The sequence below is a fragment of the Lepidochelys olivacea genome (assembly GCF_965140295.1).
Source record: "Lepidochelys olivacea isolate rLepOli2 genome assembly, chromosome: 11".
In the NCBI taxonomy this organism is placed as follows: Eukaryota; Metazoa; Chordata; order Testudines; family Cheloniidae; genus Lepidochelys; species Lepidochelys olivacea.
Genome location: NC_140421.1, coordinates 42418920 through 42439703, shown reverse-complemented (window position 1 = coordinate 42439703; position 20784 = coordinate 42418920).

The following is a 20784-nucleotide window of genomic DNA, read 5'->3' as shown; positions in this document are numbered from 1 at the left end:
AAAGCATTTTTTTACAAACATGGTACAGACTCTGCTGTGGCACTGTATGCTCTAAAAGCTGCGGGTACATTTTAGAAAACACTGATGAAGCCATTACGGCTCCATCCATTTGTTCATAGTATACATCATTATTCAAGAAATTTAAGAACCATAATGATGGAAAATCACATAGAAAGAAAAGAAAAGGAACATGGACTTTGTCAGAAACAAGGGCTACATTTTTATTCAAGAGGTCCATAATGATGGAAAATCACAGTGAAAGGCAGAGACGAAACAGGGATCCCATAAAGGACATGACACACCGCAGTAGTATAAGTAGGAGAACTGTCAGAGCAAGTGCACAAAAATAAAGACAACAAAATTAACTAGAGAAGAACTGGACTAGGGAATGAAGCACAAAACACAAATAAATCACAGCAAATGTTGAAAATTAATTTCAAATAATCTACTGACAATAAACCAGGAGGCATGCTACATCAATATTAATGAAGCTGAAATAGAACTTGAAACAACCACAACCACAAAATGACACACAAAGCATTCTCTTTTAAATAGATTGTAGATTGGATCACAGGGCCATCAGAAAAATGAACAGAATTCATAAAAAAAAATAATTGCATGGCTAGCAGTGTGATAAACAATTACAACATAAATCCTAAAGATAAACTATAGAAAGATTAACCATCATGGTAAAAAAGCAACAACACTTTTTCAACAATTTGTAGATGGGTGGGGGAGAGGAAAAGAATTTATTTTGACACCTAACAATATATTGAAATTTTAAAGAATCTTGCACAGCTTCAGGTCAGGCTAGGATTCTCAAAACTGCCCAAGAGAGTTAGGCATCCAGCTTCTATTAACAAACTCCTTTAGGCAAGTTTGAAAATCTCACCCATTATTCTCTACAGTCAGCCACAATTCCTCTGCAAGAATATATCCCACTTTACAGTTTCATTATACTTCAGGAAATAAATTATTTATTGTTCCCAACATTGAAAGGAAAAAGAATAAATAGATATTCTATACAGGTTGGCAGTTAGAACTCTAAGCAGCCACAAAACTAAATCTTCCTGCTAATATTATTTAAGCTACCACACTCACATTAGGCAACCATGACTATAGGGCTTTCAGGGATTCTTGACATTAAAAATTTCTGCCCCATTTTCTTCTAGTTACATAGCATATAGTTAGAGATGAGGAGGACTACATTTAAGGACCTGATTTCTGAAAAAGACCTTTACAAATACATAATTTCTCAGATGATGATATCAAGAATCCTGTGAATTGTAACTAGCACGTCAGACATTCTAAGAATTGCTTTGGCTAGAAAGAGGACCAAATGCGTACTTTACCTGATAAAGACAATTCTCCTCATCAGAAAATTCCTTGTGATAAACTTAGTTCTGGTGGTGCGGAGCTGCAATCAGTTGAGCTGTTTTACATATGTAACAGCAATGTATCTGACACAACAATGACCACAAAAGGGTTCCCTCCTATCATAAGTTACTATTGGTAAGATGGGGGAAGGAAAAACTTCAGAAGGCAGTTATCTATTCCCTTTCAGTATTCATATACAACAGAATATTCAAAGACTAAGCATAATACATTGTTATAAGCAGCACAATAATCGTAGTATAACCACTGACTTTTAAATAAAAGTTTTACTTAAAACAATGGCATGATAGGTTGACAATGCCTTACACACAAGAATGTAACTGGATTGTTTGTATCCCTGAGTGGGGAAAAAAGAGTGCTTGTGACAGCCATGTGTTTTTGTATTTCTTTACAGAGGGGAAGCTATAATTGAACCTTAAATTTAGGGTAAGTGTTCACTTTATGCAGATTTAGGCACCTGGGTCTGGAAATCCAGGTTAGCCAAGTCTGGATATGTGCATCCACAGTACTAAGCCACTCTCAAGTCTTACCCTTGTAGTTGTGTCCACACTGGTGCTGTACTAACTTGGGTTAGGCATTAAGATTTCTGGGGGGATATCACATGGTTCTTAGTGCTGCACTGCTCTATTAACTGTTTCATAGTGTTTTGTGGGAGAACTTGTCTTTCCTTTCCTGGCCCCTGTGTTCTTAGCAAGTGTTCTTAGCACACAGGCTCATTAAACTAAAACATTTCCAACTTGGCATGTATCAAACTGTTTGTGGAGATGTTTCAGTTAGTAGCAAGGGATGGATCTAGTTCAGGATGATGACCCGTTCCAACTGTTGACAATAATGCAATACTCATTTGTGGAATATCAGGTGAATGAAGGGCATGAAATATGGTACAGGGCAATTTGGCAGCAGCTTGTCACCTTGATAAGGCAGCAGTGTGCCTTGATGAGGAGATCATGCAGACATGGTGGAGTGGAGACAACTGATGCTGGGCTTGATAGCTGTGGATTCCCCCTACGTTGGCTGGTGGTTCTGCAACAGGACCACTGGCATAGAGAGGTGTTAGTACATCATCCTCAAAACCTGGGATGATCAGCAGTGGGTACCAGAGTGGATTTGATTTAAATCACGAGTCAGGAAGTCTTGATTTAATCATGTATTTCTATATAAAAGAGCATTCTTGTTGGTTGTTATAACATTAATACATATTCTTCATGACTCAGAGATGTAGGTTTCATTTTTAGAAAGTACATACTATACATTTTTAAAGTAATTTATTTTGAAAACTTTTCAGATTAGTTTTACAGAAAATGAATGATTGGTTATTTCAATTACCAAAGGTAATTGAAGCAGATATTTATGAAGTCATTGGGAGGTGATCACCAATTCAACAGGTTAATCATTAATATTTGGAAAATTTTCTTGCCATCCTGTATTAGGAGGAGAATATCACAGGCCTTGCATTTCTTTTTTGCACTGTTTGCATTTTGCACACATGCCTGTCTTACCCACAAGTAGAGGAACTTCATTAAAATATTCCCAAATATTTGGGTCTCTCTTACAGCCTGCTGCCATTATAGGTTTTCCCTTCTAGTCAGAGAATGGTATAGTAGATCTCAAATCAATGAAGGCTACACTCAGAAAGACATCAAGACTTCTGGAATATGCTGCTCAATCAGTTTCACTTTTGTTTCTACTGCCTGTCCCTCCCTTCTCACCTTTATCTCCAGACTTCTTCTCCTTGTCCAGATCTATTCCGCCCCCAATAATCTTCTATTCATTGAACTTTTTGAAAATTTGCACTTTTAGAGAGAGGTAAGGGATTGACTGTCTATACAAATTTGCAGAGGGACAATAGAGTTGAGGTCTGTTATTTCTCACCTTTATTTATTTTATTTTAAAACATTTTTGCTGTTAACAAGCATGATATCTCTGGAGACACAAATTCAGTTTGAGAACTGCAAAACTAAACATCTCTGATGGTATCTTCTAGCCTGAGCACTGAGACCCATTGAGTAGATAGAAAGACTAACCTAAATAATCTATACAGAAGCCCCTGGAACATAAAATTGGGTCCCTAATCCATGTACTATTGAAACTCATTTACAAAACTTTTCTTAAACATTACATGAATATATTGTCTCATACTATAGAATTTGAATTTATAATCCCTATTCCATGATGAGACATTCTATCTCAAAGATATATCTTAATTAAAACTATCTTTAGACTTTTTTCCTCAAAAAACATTTTATAAAAAAAATCTGATTTAAATTAAAAAAAAAAACAACCCACCATTGATTTTTATCCACCCTGATGGGTACAGAACTTCCACATGAAGAAGGACAGCATCGAGGAGATGCAGATGAGATAGGCCAGGCCAGGCTAGGCCAGAAGTGGGTTGCTATCTGGAAAGTGGCTACCCTAGACTAATTACAAGTCTGTGAGTAATCAATTTGGTATTGGTGAGTTACTGTTGGTATTGTAGTGATAGAGGTGTGCAAGGCAATTATTGCTGTGCTTTACCTATGGGTGGTGAAGATTGCTAATATCCCCAGAATAATGGGTGGCTTTGAACGAATGTGATTCCCGAACTGTGCAGGGGTCACTGATGGTGCATGTGCCCATTGTCTGCCCCTGCACCTGGTGTACATAAATATAGGGTGACCAGATGTCCTATTTTTAAATAGACAGTCCTGTTTTTTGGGACTTTTTCTTATATAGACGCCTATTACCCCCGACCCCGTCCTGTTTTTTTTTTTTTTTTCCCACAGTTCCTATCTGGTCACTCTACATAGATATGTAAATTGGAAGGGACACTACTCATTATGCAAGTGCTGGTTGACTATAGAGGCAGGTTCATGAACACTAACATGGGAGGCCCTGGAAGGTTGCGTGATGACAGGATAATAATCTCTACTTTGCCAGCATGCAGCAGTGCATGCTACAATACATGAGTAGTTGCATGTTTAAATTTTTTCCCCTCTGCTTGGAATCCATCTTGGATCACACAAGTCTAGTGGGGGGGTGAGGGGGGTGAGAGGAGGAAGGAGGGCCAGGGAAATGGCATTTTGTCTGCCTTCCACTGAAGCAAAACCCACCCCACAGCACACAATATCCACACAACAATAATGAGATAGGTGGGGGACAGCTTTGCCAGTTTATGACCAATGTTATAATACCCCCCCAAATTGTCAAGCTGTCTGGAGTGGCTCACAAATGTGGGTGCTATCCCTAGGGCAGACTGCTACAACTAGGGCACAAACCCAGAGGTGAAAGTAAGCCAGTCCGGTCAGATACAGCGTACTGGCAAGAGCCAGTACGCCGTGCCAGACCGGACTGGCTTCCCCGGCAGTGATTTAAAGGGCCCAGGGCTCCGGCCGCTGCAGGGAGCCCCGGACCCTTTAAAGCGCCACCAGAGCTTTGGCAGCGGGGCTCAGGTGGGGGCTCCCCGCAGTGGCCAGAGCTCCGGGCCCTTTAAATCCCTGCCTGAGCCCAGCTGCCAGAGGCTTGGGGCTCTAGCAGCCGGGCTCCAGCAGGGACTTAAAATGCCCGGAGCTCTGCCTGGTAGCTCTGGGGTGATTTAAAGGCCCCAGGGCTCCCAGGCAGAGCCCTGGGGCCTTTAAATCGCCTCTTCCGGTTGAGGTCACGCCACCACTCAGGACTCCGGTGTACCGATAACAGGTGAGTCAGACTGGTTTTCAGCTATGCACTTGGCAGTGTTCAGTGAGGCCTACAGGCCTTGGCATGAGCTGGCACCTGGTCTGCCAGCGTTGCAGGCATCATCCTCTAACTAGCCAGCTGTGATGCTGCTTTCTTTCTGGCCCATTCCTTGGTCTCCCCTGCAGAACAAATCCTGGGAATCCGGATTGAGGGAATAATGGCTGTCCTCTGAAGCAGTCGATATCTGCCCCAATTCCTCCAGACCTGCAGTGCACAGTTTGTTCAGGATCTTCAAGTCCCTCTGCTCTGCTCAGGCAAGAACCTCATCTATTCTCAAAAGCCCATCCAGCACAACAGCGAGCTCCATGCCTGGGGCAGGGCTGAGCATCCAGTCAAACTCCTTGCAGTAGAGACAGGTTATCAGTGAGTTGCCAGACTTGCACTTGGAGTCTTTGACCTTGTTCTGCATGCCCTTCAGACTTTTGATTCTCTCCTGCATTGAATTACTGTCTCTTATCCCCGCCTCTGCCAGCAATTTTAAGATGTTCCTGAGAGGTGCTGAGAGGGTACATGTCCACAAATTGTGGAATTTACTAATCTCACGCCAGAGGCCCACTAGAACCTTGATGTGAGCCTCTGGACAGCTAGCAGCATGCTGGGATGAGGATCTCCTGCAGGTAATCTCTTTTCAAGTGCTATGTAGACACGGAGTAGGATGCATGGAATGTGGGTTGAAATGCTGATCCAGTGTGTATAAACCAGTAAGTTTGAAGAAGAAGGGAGCAGGTAGAAGGGCAGAAAAATATGACCCCAAGGGAATTGTGGAATATGATTGGAGGACTGTCAGCACCTGAGTGCTGTAACTTGGTTACAGCCTGTGTGCACCCTGCAAAGTGGCTGAGTTCCAGTTTGAGTTAAAGCAGATCCCTGGCTCTAACCTATAAACTAAAGCTAGCCGAAGTTCAAAGCACCTCCAAAAACAGGTAAAAAGTTGTTGTGTGTGGATAGTAGCATGGTTAGAGCTAAAACCTGACTAAGAGCCTGGGTTAATTCTGCAGTGAAGATGTACCCACAGCAATCACATCATCAAGCACAGAAAGGGAACCATTTTTTGGAAGTGGAATATGGTAACTGTTTACGTCTCATAGCAATACTGCACAAGAACTTAGAATAGAAAGTGAAAAATATTTTTTCCAAATTAAATTACTGGGAAAATACTAGTTGTGAATGCAGCTTTACTCTGCTAACTTTTTCTCAGATGGAGAATTAGGAAGTAAGCTACAACGTAGCTGATATGGCTCTGTTCTAAACAATTAGATGCAGCAAAATAGTTACATGATCCTCTCCTAAAAATGAGAACACTGCTGTGAAATTTAAAATATTGTTGTCCAAGGGTTTAGTTGTAAGCTGAATAACTGGAATTTTCATGATACAGAACTAAAACTTGTTTTGTGATTAATATTTTCACAGGAATCAAACTAGAGGATTCTCTGAGCAATTGGGTTCTACACAAACTTTAGGCTTTTATGTGTTCAAATCTTTGTCTGCAAATTAGCCTCTCTACCTACATCACTATCACTCCAAGGGTAGAATGGGTACCTAGAGCCCATTCTTCTAGGATTGCAGTGCTCATATCGTATTCCTGAATCTTACTGAGTTGTACACCCACTTTATCACCCTTACAATGTACTTGTACATCAGGCTGTGCCTCTGGGAGATGATCGCTGTCTCAAACTCCCTAGACTTTTATACATCTTTTCTCTGCAGTGGAATTTCTCCACCAAGATGCATACTATCTCCCCACTAACATCTTTCTTACCTGCATAGCTATGATGCTCTTTGCTTCTCTAATGAGTAAGGCTACAGGAACATGGCACAGCTCCTTTGAGTGCATTACACTGACCTCTGATAGCATCCAGCCAGTTTTAGTCTCCATCATTATTGTAGAAAGTGCTATCTTTAAAGTGACACAGCTGTTGTAATCTTGTAAGAACTCCAGCTGACATGGGTAAGGTTGCAGCCTGTTCCAGATCTTAAAGAACTCTTCTGTATTTAGTATTTTGTGAACAATGTCCCTTTTTCAGCTATTGTCCTTGAGTAACTTTTTTTCCCCACACCCCAGAAATACAGACTAATGATGTAATAGTCAATGGTATCCTAACACATTAAAGTGTATCAAAAATACTAAGGAGAAAAATTACTCAATGGTGCCCTTCAAAGTGTGTTTTGTTTTTTCATTTTACAATCTTTGACACACTGTATGTAATTTGAGAAAAGAGTAGTTTTTACTTCATCGCTCATGGACTGTGTTTGAATCTTTTCCAACTCCACTGATGCAATTTATCAGATAACCCTATCATAATCCTTCTCTTCCCTAAAATATACTGGATCCTATGGGAGTGACTCTCCACTGCCTGGACCTGGTGTAGTCATGTACACCTGTACATAGTGATTGATAAGTGCTAACAAACCAAATCTGTAGCATTTGTAATAACTTTGCACAGTTGCTAATGACTACACCAGATGCATGAGAGTGGAGTATCAAGCTCTATCTGTAAACACTTGTATGCTCAGCTTTTTTTTTTTTAAAAGGGTGTAGTAAGAATGAATTTTTTTTTAAAAATAAAAGGTAGGATATTTTTAAGAGAAAAAGAACAAATTGGAGAGTTTCAAGATGTCACTATAACTATACTCATTCTCTGAAGTAAGGCATTTTTCCACTTGAAAAGAGTTGAATGTGCATTAGTCTCATCCCAACTTGAGTTTGGGAGCCTTGCTTTCCCCTAAAACCAATTCTGAGTGCAATTTATCAAAACAAGACCTGTGTTAATAGATCATGATTTGTAGAAGAAATAGGAATTGATTGTGTTGATATAGGAAGGCAATATACAAAAGTAGTGCTCTTCCATCAAATTACAGTGCCACTGATATTTGTATTGCCATGTAGCAGGTCACCCCCATTGAGTCGTTTTGAAAACAAGCCATGCACCAATCTTCCCAGTGTAGGTTTTCTTCCTGCCTACCACCTTGACTCTTCTTGGTGGCAAAGTCCAAATAAATTAAAGAATCTTATAACAAAGGTCAAACAAGATGTCCCCTCTGTAGACCTCTCTATCAGGATTTCAGACTCTCTCCAGATCTGGCAATTACAGTCAGCGTGCAGTAATAAAGTTCAAACTCTGATTTTTAAAAAAACTGCACCTCCACAGGGTTTCTTCCTCCCAGGTATGCTGGGTTGCTGACCCTTTTCAAAGATCTGGTGGGCACAGAAGTGTTGAACAGAGTACTGTAACAAAGTCCAAAACCATCCCCTCCCTGGGGTTTCTTCCTTTCCAGCATTCCTGCTGGGATTCCTGAATTCTCCAGAGATCTAGAAATATAGTGCAGACACCATTTTCCCTGCCTCTATAAGACAGTAGCTCCAACTTCTTCCACAGTCTCTGCATTCTATGAGGAGAAAGTGGCTTTTGTCCCGCTCCCTTTCTGAAGATTTGTTCTGGCTGGCTGAGACAGAGGGGAGCCCTGCCCTGCCCTGCCCTGCCCACTCTTCCAGGCTCCAGTCCCCAGCACTAAGTAGAACGGACAGTGAATTTGTCTTTTAACCACCAGCTGATACCTTGAGACCACTTTGTTACTCCTAACCACTGTTTCTTTTGTGCCTGGTGATGCATTTTTAGGAACAACCCTGGAATGAGCTAGAATGGTCCTTGAGTCGATAGTATATCTGCCTGCCTCCCAAAATGTACATTATTTTCTTTTTGATGTAAGTTGGTACTTGCTCTTACACTACTGTCTTACTGGGCTAATGAAACAGTTTGGAAAATGGGCCTGTAATTTTGTTATTTTTCAGATATTTCCCCTTCAGCTAATTTTTATCTCTCTGGTAGAGTCTCTTCTTTGCTATTCTCACCATGAAAATCACAATAAAAGTTTTAAATTTCGAATTGCAGTTGAAGTTGCCAGTCCAATAATCTAGCAATAGGCAGTACTATGTGAAATATCCAGATCTGATACTCTCTATCCATCCTTTGCTTCTGGCCTTCCAGGGGCTGGGAGCACTGCAGAAGTTACGGAAAAGACACCTTATGTAACTGTAACACATTCTGTGGCTAATTTAGGAGCAGCACTGACTGCAGCTCCTACATTCTGCATTTCTTAGTAGGGAGGACAATGAGCACAACACAGAACACAAAACAACACAGAACCTTCAGAGTGAGTGGAATAAATATAAAATACCAAGGATAAATTGTAATTAAAAAAATAGGACTTATTTGAGGATGCATCCTGAAAGGGAACTGGATGACTCCAGGGAATAAGAAAATATTGTCACTTAGAAAAATTACTATTCTGGGGAACAAATCAGCCAGGTGATGAGTGCCCTTAAACTCTGCTGAAGTCAATGAATGTTGAAGGCGCTCACCACCTGACTGAATTGTGCCTGAATAATACTTTTTAAAATGTCCATGTTTTCATTCCAAAGAGCCATCCAATTCCCTTCAGTTAGCCAGACACCCATACCAGCCAAGACAGAGGGTATGCAAAGGCAACATCGCCCCTCCAACCCAGTTGGCTGCACTGCTTAGTCACAGCAAGGATCAGCATCTTTGTATTTACTCTTTCAATTCTATAAAACCTCTCATTTTTGCAGTTGATGGTGATTTTGGAGTACATGTATGTTCTAGGCAGCAAAAGGCAAAGAGCATGTTAGTGGCACAAACCATAAGGTGTTTGCAGTATTACGCTGCCTTAAACATTGTTTTTAATCGAGTACAGTTTCTGGCAGACTGTTTGACTTCTGCACGTGTTTTAGTTGTACAATAAGCTATACTTCTGCAGTACTTCTATGCTGCAGAGTGAAGTTGTCTTTGAGGTCACGTCTATCTAGATTGTTTTTCTCCACTTTTACAACAAATTATTTATATATAACTATGAATTAATTTAAAATACATTTGTCAGTTTATACTGCAGCTTTCATCAATATCAAAGAGCTGTATAGAAAAGTACTCAACACAATGTTTAAAAAAAATCACTTGAAAACAGAAATATTTTAAGATTAACCTTAAAAATAGGAAGAGAATAATTGGTGTAAATGTTATATTGCAATGATAGACCCCGACCCTGCAAGCACTTAACTGTTTAACTTTTCTACCCAAGTAGCCCCACTGAAATAGCAGCAGTGGTAAGGATCTCTCTCGCTCTCTGTTCATCTATACTCCCAGATATCAGGACTAGTGTTGTATGTATTGTAGGATCCCTATAAATGTTCTTCTCTGATGAAATGCTGCCTGTGGGAGGGATTTGGTTTATAAATAGACTATTCTAATTTTTTATTGCCTTTGCTACAAAACACAGCTCCTGGCATAGAGAAGCATCCAGAAATAGGAAAATGTAAGTCAAAGAAAGAGAGAGAAAAAGGAGAGAGATGTGAGCACTTTCAAAACTGCCCTCCTTAAAGTAAGAAGAAAAATTTAAAAAGCAAAGGGAAAAACAAACCCTGCTATTGAAGAGTTCTCTGGAATAGAGAATTTCAGGTCCCCTCACACATATACTTGACTGATGAAGTACAAATATGAAGCTTTTAAAATAAATCAACAAAAATAACTCAGTACAATGTGACTACAGCAAGCACATACAAAAAAGCTTAAAGACCAGCCAATGTTAAAACAGAAAACTAAACATGTTCATATAGTGGCCATAAAATGATGTAAGGGCATGTATCACTTGGCACAATTTTAACTAATGGAAACAGGTGTGCTTGTGTTGAATAGTCTTCAAGTATATAACTTATCCACTAAACAGTATACAAAAAATATTCTTAAAGAATATGATGAGGTGTTTAAAAGCCTGGGATGTATTAACGCTATAAATCCCTGTGTTAAGAAAAATACATGCACCACATAAAGGAGTGAGTCTCAACCTTTTCCATACTGCAGCCCCCTTTTCCATACTAGGACCATCCCAATAGCCCTCTCCCATTCATCCAGGCTGTAGAGGGCCCTGACCCCAGATGGAGTTTGCAACCTCCAGGATGAGAACTTCTACAAAATCAAATGTTTAGCTTGACTAGATGGTAACATTTACTGTTACCGAGCTGAATTAGGGCACCAGATGTCTGGTCATCAGTGTAAAATCAAACAAGTGAAGGATTTTTATAGATTGAAGAGGTTTGAATAAGGCTATCAAACACAAGTGCTATCCCCTGAGAGAAGTTCAGAAGGTCATGCCTTGTCTTTAAAATGCAAGTGACAAAGGAGTCTGACTGAACCCAAGAAAGGTGGAGGCAAATGGAAATGCACTGAAAAAAGATGTTCCTATAGAGAGATTCATGGACTTGTTAACATCTAAGCAATTCATCCCTAACTTGTCACAATGAAATATTCCCATCAGACTGTTGTTTGAGGACAGTACAAAATACCACTAAGCAGACTGGCAAGAGAAAAACTTTCTGGAATTAAAAAATTGAAACATTGGTACTGAAATATATTGAAATTAACAAAGAGCTTCAGAGCTCAGTCAGGGCAAGCTTTTATGGGTTAAGGGGTTGTGTCTCTGCAAGATGATCATCCAACAACATATGTTCCCAAAGCACTGATTAAAACACAACAGTACTATGTTCAGATTGAAAAAAAAAACTCGCAATTGTTTTTCATTGCAAATGATTTCATTAGTATGTTTGGGGCAGAAATGTTTTAAGGTAGAAACAGACCATTAATCATTGGAAACTATATTACAGAAACCATTGCAAAGTACCTCCTAGATTTAAGAAAATAATAATTAGATTGCAAAAATACTCATTAAATGAGAAATATAGACCCAATAAGAAACTTCTTATTTTAGGTTCTCTTGAAAGCATGCCCATCGATCAGTGGTTCCAAATCTTTTTACTAAAGTGACCGGACAACTGCATTTTATCTTCTTTTATCTTATCAACTGCATTTTATCCACTTGCAGGGGTCAGGAAGGGATTTCCTTCTGAGAGGTGGTTATGGGTTTTTTTTTTTGGTTTTTTTTTTAAATCTCTTTCCTTGGAAGCATCAGGGATGGCCACGGCTAGAGATGGGACATAGGACGGAGAGGGCCAGGGCTCTGAGGTGGCACCAAGCTCTCTCTCTCTCTCTCTCTCTCTCTCTCTCTCTCAGGTGTTTGCCTGATTCTTGTGCACATGCTCAGAGGCTAACTGATCACCATATGTGGGGTTGGGAAGGAATTTTCCCCCGTGTCAGACTGCCAGTGACCTTTGAGATTTTTCACCTTCCTTTTCAGCGTGAGGATGAAGGTCACTTGGCAGAATTATCTGGGTAGATCGCCCTTAATCATTTCTCTTCAATTGTGGGGCCTCAGGCACTAGTGCATCCTGGTCTTGCCTATTCTCTGCATGTGGCACATAACAGCCTAGTCTCCTGTCCAGTCTAGTCAATGTCAGTTGTTGGGTTTAGCGGGCGGGTACTGGGTGGTGGTGGTGGCGGCATGTGACACACAGAAGGTCAGACTAGATGATCTGGTGGCCCTTCTGGCCTTAAGTTCCATGACTTTGACATCCAGGGTCTCCCCTCCACAGTGGGCCTGCAACCCATCTAGAACCACCCGACAATCCACCATTTGGGAAACACTGCTATAGAACAAGCAAAGTGCTTCTGGGAGCATATGAAGTATACATGATTCAGGTACTCTGTTTTCAAAACAAAGTTTGACAAATTCAAATGAGAAATTAAAAATTACCCTACAATACTGGGAGCGAGTGATCATAGATTCTAGCCAACAGAAAAAAACACCTCCAGTCATAAAAGCTCTTTGGGACTATACAGACAAAATTGTTGCATATGATAGGATTGTCACAATAACACATAGCATGAGATCAGAAATGATAATAATAGTCCATAGTGCCCATAGGAGTGTTAACAAGTGTAAAAATGGAACCTGAGATTTCCTTTCCTGGCCAGATATGAATGCTGCTTTCTCAATGCCTGGCCACAGTAGCAGATTGGATGTTAGTAGGCTATCTCAGGCTCAATAAGAAGGCAGAAGATAAAAAGGAAGAGGTGCTGGTTGACTAGAAGTAGCATCTAGAAAGTACAGCAAGGAAAGTGTCTGCCTGCATGACTAAAAGGGAGTGTACATCCCTTGTAGTTGAAGTTAATAATTTAGGGGGGTGAAGGATATGGGGCTGTACTGTTGTAAAATTAATAAGTATTGCATCTTGACGTGGTTATTGGAATGTTTACTGTATGAATATGTTGGGTTAATTTAATAGCAGGCTGTTGAAAATACAAGCAGGAAATGAAATAATGACCTGAGATAAGACGTATCCTGGTAAACACATGGAGGTGGGGGAATAAAGAGGAAAAGCCTGAGCTATTAACTGAAGAGCTTAACATGTAGGCTCCAGCTAAGTTACACTGCTTATTTTGCCAGTGCTGGGAACCAACAGATCAAAAGCAGTATAAATAGTTGAAAAGGATTCTCCATGTGGAGGCTAGAGAGTTGCTGTTCAGGTGAACAGTCTGAGACCGACAACCCCAGAGGTCAAAGATTTGGGGTAAGATAGACCTGGCTAAAATTCCAGGTAAGATAGGCAGGCGGGGTAGACATTTTGTTGTTTTTTAAATCTCCTTTCTCTTATGTTATGCTTTGTTCCTACTGATTAGATTAAACAATCCTTGAGTTTGAGAAGGCTGCCTGGTCACTTTATTCCAGTGTTTCTCAAACAGGGGGCCCTGACCTAAAAGGGGTGCAAGCCTATTGTAGGGGTGTCACAATATTACCATCTTTACTTCTGCGCTGTTTTCAGAGTTGGATGGCCAGAGAGCTATGGCAGCTGGCTGGGCCCCAAGCTCTAAAGGCAGGGCTGCCAACAGCAGCAGCACAGAAGTAAGGGTGGTATGGTATGGGGGGGGTCATCACTTTTTGCGGGTGGGGGGGGAGTTGTCACAGCCTGAAATATTTTCAAATGGGGTCCCAGCAAAAGAAGTTTGAGAATCTCTGCATTCACTGCTGGTCAGAGGCTCTCAAAAGGGGAGATTGGACCTGCTTGGGTAAGCATGAATAAGGATACTGTAACCCAAGACCCAGTCTGAAAGGGATAATAACTGGATTTCACTGCAGGAGGGATAAAGGCACAAAGCCTAACACCTGAGGGGGTGCACTCAGAGAAACCAGAGCGGGGTCAGAGATGCAGCTAGCCCTGTAACCGTAACAAGGGGTACTTCTGGGTCTCAGATTATTCGTGGAGACCAAGTTAGTGTGGGTTTTTCATTTGTGTTTAATGCAACAGTTGTGATAATTTCTCTGTGATCTTTGGAATTTCTTGAGCATCTATTATCTACGTCAGTGGTTCTCAAAATTGTTGAGAAAGGGGTCAGTGGTTTTGTACTGGTGACCCCTTTCAAATAGAAAGCCTCTGAGTGTGACCCCCCCCTTATAAATTAAATACACTTTTTTATATATTTAACACCATTATAAATGCTGGATGCAAAGCTGTGTTTGGGGTGGAGGCTAACAGCTTGTGACCCCCCCGCCCATGTAATAACCTCGCAACCCCCTGAGAGGTCCCAACCCCCAGTTTGAGAACTCGCCCTGATCTACATGGTATTTAAGCATGATTGATATAGAGCTTAATACAGTTTTCCTTATATTTGTGACCTCCAGGTAGATTTATTGAAATGAAAGTTACATGAGGCTACCCTGAAGATGACTTGGAAGCTGGTGCACAATATGGTAGTCTGCTTCCTTAGTGCTTTTAGTCAAAAGTGGCATATTACATCCATGCTCTAAGGACTGAAAAAGTTCCATATTTACTTCCAGGCATAACTCAAAGTTCTGCTATTACTTGTTATATGGACATATAGTTTGGGTCCTAGATGTATGTAAAACTGCCTCTGTCTCTAAACACTCTGGGCCTTCCTGTCACAAAATGAAAACATGTTTTCTTCATGTCCAAGATTATATTCCTTTTATAGAGCTGGTGTACAAACTGGTTATAGTCTAACCTTGACTCCTCAGCAAAGAACATCTCTAGCGATTCTTAAACTCTGAGAATTTTATTTTATAGACTTAAAATAGGACATGCTGTAAGAACAGTTTTTACTGCTCTCTATCTGTCAGTGTTATAAGCAGGCAACACTTGATGGAGTCTATCTTTAATGGTTCAGAAAAACTCTCAGCCTGAGTTACCGAGTGTTTCTTTTGAAAATCTTAGATTCTTGGTCTGACATTTCTAATATTCTTTACCTATAATTTGTTTTTAATAGATTGTGAAAGTTCAGCTTTTTCTTCTGAACTCCTCTGAGAGCATCAGGTCAGACACAAACCCTAATATCAATACCTAACTTCACATTTCAGATATTTTGAAACCACACTTTTCAGGTTTCTCCGTCATTCACAATTTCCTATTTTTTGTCACCTTTTCCAGTACAAAATTTTCCCTGACCCAGCTCAGCCACTAATTGACATTATAACTTGTGATACAATATTCCCAAACCCCAGGATGCTACCACAGACTGGAGTCCTTCTGAGGCTGGAAGAAGTTGCTTAAGACATGAAATTCAGAAGTGTGCACAAAAGAAGGGCTGGGTCATATCTGTACATTTATGAAAGCCTTGTTTTGTCCCTTCTATAGCTTCCCCTTCCTGGATGCATGTAGGATAGCCAGGCATCCAGTTTTCGACTGGAACGCCTGGTTGAAAAGGAACCATGGCAGCTCTGGTCAGCACTGTTGACTGGACCGCTAAAAGTCCGGTCGGCAGCGCAGCGGGGCTAAGACAGGCTCCCTGCCTGCCCTGGCTCTGCGTAGCTCCCGGAAGCGGTTGGCATGTCCAGCTCCTAGGAGCAGGGGCAGCCACTGGGGGTTCCACGCACTGCCCCCGCCCTGGGTGCCAGCTCCACAGCTCCCATTGGCTGGGAACCACGGCCAATGGGAGCTGCAGAGGTGGTGCCTGTGGGTGTGGACAGTGCACAGAGGCCCTTGGCCCCTCTGCCTAGGAGCTGGACATGCCAGTTACCTCAGGTGGCTCCCCGAAGTAAGTGCCGCCCAGCTGGAGCCCACACCCTGAACCTCCTCCCGCACCCCAACCCTAGTCCTGATCCCCCTCCTGTCCCCCAAATCCCCCGCACACCCTCTGCTGCACCCCTGCCCCAGCCCGTAGCCCCCTCCCACACCCTGAACTCCTCACTTCGGGCCCCACCCCAGAGCCCACATGCCCAGCCAAAGCCCTCACCCTCTCCCGCACCCCAACCCCTGCCTTAGCCTGGTTAAAGTGAGTGATGGTGGGGGAGAGCGAGTGACGGAAGGATGGGGGATGGAATGAGCAGGGTCAGGGCATCGGAGCCTTAGGGAAGGGAAGGAGCAGGGGAAGGGCAATGGTGTTCGGTTTTGTGTGATTAGAAAGTTGGCAACTATGTATACATGCCATTCTGCTACACTTGACGGCAGTGGAGCTACTTGAGCTGGAGCTCCTTTGCTATAAGAGGTTTTGGGCTCCTGGCAGGGTGCTGTCCATGAAGTCAGCTTGGCTCTGGAATTCACTTCTCCATGTTGGTCTTCCAGAGCCCAGATTTATTAACTTTTGAACATATTCCATAGGCATGTGGGGAGGTGACCATGGGGAAACTTTATGATTTTATTTGGAGCTCTGTTTGCCATTTGGATCATTAAAGGTTAAATATTTAAGCCAGGATGAATAGTTTATTATTTTATTATAATAATTAAATTGGAATTTTTAATTGTTGTAAATGTGGCCAGATTTGTGTTGGTACAAATGTGTTGTAAATGGCCTCTTGTTGGGTGCATGACATCCTTTATAAATAAATGCAAAAGACTTGTATATGCACAACTGTCTCTTATTCTGAGAGTCCTAATGTAGCACAGTGATGAGTGTGGTATAAGAACCTGAATAGGTTTTCTCTTTTCAAAATGTGGTCATTTCCTGGCTGAGCCAAAGGAGCATTGTTGCTGTTCAGCCTGTCTTTATAGGAGCTGGGAGTGCTACCTTCGCAGCATTTCCAGGATTGCTGAGTCAGAAAACAGAAGATTAAAGAATTTGAACCCAGATCTCTATTTGGTAGTGAATAGCATTTCTCTCTAGGTTATAAAACTAATGTTTCTTTTTCATTCAAGTTATTGTTTTGAGAAGAGTCCAGGTTCTTGTTTGCAGCTTCGTATAAGCCATAATCATCTCAGAAAGCTTTTGGAGATCATATTCACTAAAAGAGCCTAGATACAAGGGTGTCCTAAATAATAGCATCACATATTTTGACAAGAACAATTTAGGCTGAAAGAACTGTTGTTTTCTTGCTGAAGGCTTTTTTTCCCCCCTTTATTTATTTATTTGTTTGAAGGAAAGGGCAACAGATGAACTGAGAAATAAGGGAACTAATTTTCAATTAAATAAAATATTTTTAAAGACACAATAAATAATTATACTTAGAACTAGGATAACCCAGTCATTATTTACATTCCTGGGGATCTCTGAGGATAATGGTATACAAGGCCATATGCAATTATAACAAAAAAGGATTTCAGGGACATCAAGGAGTCAAAAAGTAGTCATTGTCTGGCCCCTGTAACTGAAGCAGGTCCAGCTCCCCTGTGACAGACCATGTACTTCCAAGTGGGCCAATTAAGGGGGTGGGGCTGCACCTGGAGCTATAAAGGATGTCTGTGAAAAGAAATTTGGGTGAGGGAGAGCAAGTTAGGGAGATGCAGGAAGCAAGACTGCCAGAGTTTTCTGGGAGGGGAGGTAGTAAAAGACTGAGATGGAAAGGGTGTGCTGGGAAATTGTTTTTGGTTGTTGGTTTAAGTTTGGATAATAAAAACTTGCCTCATAGAGACTGTGGGTGTGGTAGTGAGTCCCTGACAAGCTGCCGAGAAGCCCTATTTCATGACATGTGATTGAGAATCTGAACACCTTGATCGGCTCCTTATACAAGGGGAGAGTAAGGAAGATCCTTAGTGCAAAGTGGGAAAGAAAGATGGGAACTGAAGGTCTCGACAGCGACTGGTCCCACCTAGTTGGGTGATTAAGAAAGATGAAGGAGATATACGTAGGGGTGATGGCGCAGCAGCCACAGATGACTATGTTACAGTGTCAGCAGGCACAGCAGCAAAAAACTTGGGCAATGCTCCAGCAGTTGATGGAGAGCTTGCACAAGCAACAAGAGGCACAATTTGCGTCTTGGTAATGATGGCAAGAAGCCCACTTCAAGCAATAGGAGTGGCTGCAGAAGGCCAAGGGTCTCAGGAAAATGCAGGAATTTCAATCGGTCCCTGGCAAGAGGGGAGTGGCTCAGCAGAGATTCCAGGGAGTGGAAGCTTGCTGCACTACAGAAGACCTGGAATGGTGTGGATTCACAGGCGCCAGCTTTGAGAGTTCCCAGGGGTGCTTGACCCCCAATCCACCCCTTCTGCCAAGCCCCCACCCTGCCTCCACTCTTCCCTTTCCACCCCCCCCCAGCACCTCCTGCATGCCACTGAACAGCTGATCGTGGCGGAGTGGGGGGAGAGAAGGGGAGGAGCTGATCAGTGGGGCTGCCAGTGAGGGGCTGCCACTATTTTTGTGGGGGGGGGGAGCACGCACAGAGTTGGTGCCTATGTATGGATTAGATGCTTGGTCCCTTGTGGACTGTTCTAAAGTTTTTGGTGAAAAACTTGGGGAACTTCTTATGTGTATATGATGTGTACTGTGAAATGTTTTATGGAATGTTTTGAGTAATATGTCTTTGGGGAAGATGTTTTGGTTTGGGATGAGAGTAGCCCTGTAGGTTCCTTGAAGGTCAAACACAAATTGTGTGTGAGAGAGGTAGGTTGTTTTTTTTTTTAAAAGGATAGGAGGTTAGCACTTGGAGATTAGAAAGGATCAGGGAGAGAGCCAGTAAGAGGGAGTCTTTCAGTGAGTCAGAGCAGAGTGGTTCAGTCAGAAAGAGCAGACTCGAGGGGACTAGAGGAGTCCGCTGGAAGGAAGCAGGAGGTGGCTCCTGGGAGAACACTGAAGGCAGGAGAGAAGCAAGATGGGTTTGCTGGCTGGTGTCCCCAAGATGGAGAGCCAGAGCCAAGGGCTAGAGGAGGCTGAAGGCAGGAGGAGCAGCAGCAGAGCTTACCTGCTGACATCTCCAAGCCTGGAGAGCTGGATCCAGAGGAACCATGAGAGGGCCAGGGGAAGTGAGGGATGCTCCCTGCAGAATGGCTGTGAGGGTTCCTGCTTGGAAGAATAGGGTTACATTCCAGTTGGAAGAGCTGGAGTGGCCTGGTACAAGGGCAGGGAAGGACTGACAGAGTCCAAGCGTGGTCAAAGATGCCCACGTGTGATAGGTAGTACACTGTGGGATGAGATGTTGGGTGATCTTAAGGACTGTTTGCATGGGGATGAGAAATGAATTATATATTTGGAATGTTATTAAGGATTATTTGAACTATGCTCTGGTAATAAACCATGTTTATGGACTAGAGGGTAAGCCTTGCATGGAATTGGGTTACATAAGAGGGAAAACTGAGGCAGGTGCGCCTGTGATGCCACGGTTTGATGGTGGAGGGTACTCTGGGAGGGGTTGTCCTTCTTACTGTCATCATATTTACTTCACATCTTTTTTTCAGTATGGAACTAATTTTTTTTATTTAATACAGTTCAGGAGAGCTGGCAGTCTGGGTGACACTTATTACTAGTTAGCTCTCTTCAGTCCATTTACATGCTAAACTTATACAGTGAGGACTGTTACTAGGGATTGATGATAGAATTCCCTATTCCGGTACCTGTGGCTGCAACTCCATAGCTGCCTACCATGTGATTTAATGCCTCAGTGCATAGCACAATCCTCTACAAGCCCCTATGGAGTTATTTTCCTGGTGGATTTATGACCTCTGAAGACATATCACACATGCCCCTGCCTTGGTCTAGCCTGATTTAGCATAATCCATCAGAAAGGGCACCACAATGGGAGTTAAGATTCTATTCTGTTCTGCTCAAGTTCTTGTACTCATTTCACTGGTCTGTGCCTCAATTTCCTCCTTTGTACTATAAGGATAAATATATTCTGCCTCTGTAAAGTGCTTTGGGTTTTATGGATGTAAAGCTGCAGTATAGATTCTAAGCAACTATTATTTGCTTTGGAAAAACACCATGGAGCAATGCTCTGTGAGCTCAACGTTGCTGATTCACCAGGGGTGTCCCCTCTGCAGCCTATCCCCATGTCCTTCTAGAGACCTGTGCAAGGAGGAAGCAGAATTTGCCCTTGCAGAGAGAAGAATGGGTGAAAAAGAAAAACCTCACAGCTTTGGTTACCTGTAGTCAAAAAATGGAAACAGGCCTCAGTTGTAGCCCTTTGCTCACACAGCACAGGAAGTGTGAACCCTGAGAGGATGCTTCTCTTTTTTCAGGTGGGGTTGCCACTCTGTTTATCCTCCTCATCCCCGCTGGCCCTGGCTGCTTCTCCTCCTCTATCCCATTTCTCTGCTTCATTTCACCTCTGTTGCTTTCCTATTAACTTTCCCTTACTGCCTGTTCCCGCCTTCTCAGGGTGGATCCTGCTGCTGTCACTTGCACCTTCCTCAGAGCTTTCTTCCTCTGCCCAACCGCCATGGAGCCTTTTGGATTCCAACATTCCAAACCTTCTGTGTTAAGCAAATAGCACCCAAAGTCTGTCTGATCAGAGAGAGCAGTCAATAAGATCAATCACTCCAATGTACTTGAACGGGGAACGGTCTTATTTGGATTGAATCTTTTGAGATTAATAGTAGCTCTTACTGTC